The following is a 210-nucleotide window of genomic DNA, read 5'->3' on the forward strand; positions in this document are numbered from 1 at the left end:
TCCTCTCCCACAGGTAACCAAAATTACTGTATACTCACCGTCAGTGTATTAGTTTTAACTGTTCCTGTTCGTTATTATCACAACAGGCGCCGCCATCTCCGGATAGGCGCTGTGCATGATTTACCGCCGACCTGCCCAGTGCACAGGATGGATCGTGAAACACGGCTTCCAGCGGCGGGATGTAGCGCCCTGGGAACTTGCAGTGATGTG

This window comes from Plasmopara halstedii, assembly GCF_900000015.1.
Source record: "Plasmopara halstedii genome assembly, contig: Scaffold_2439, whole genome shotgun sequence".
Lineage (NCBI taxonomy): Eukaryota > Oomycota > Peronosporomycetes > Peronosporales > Peronosporaceae > Plasmopara > Plasmopara halstedii.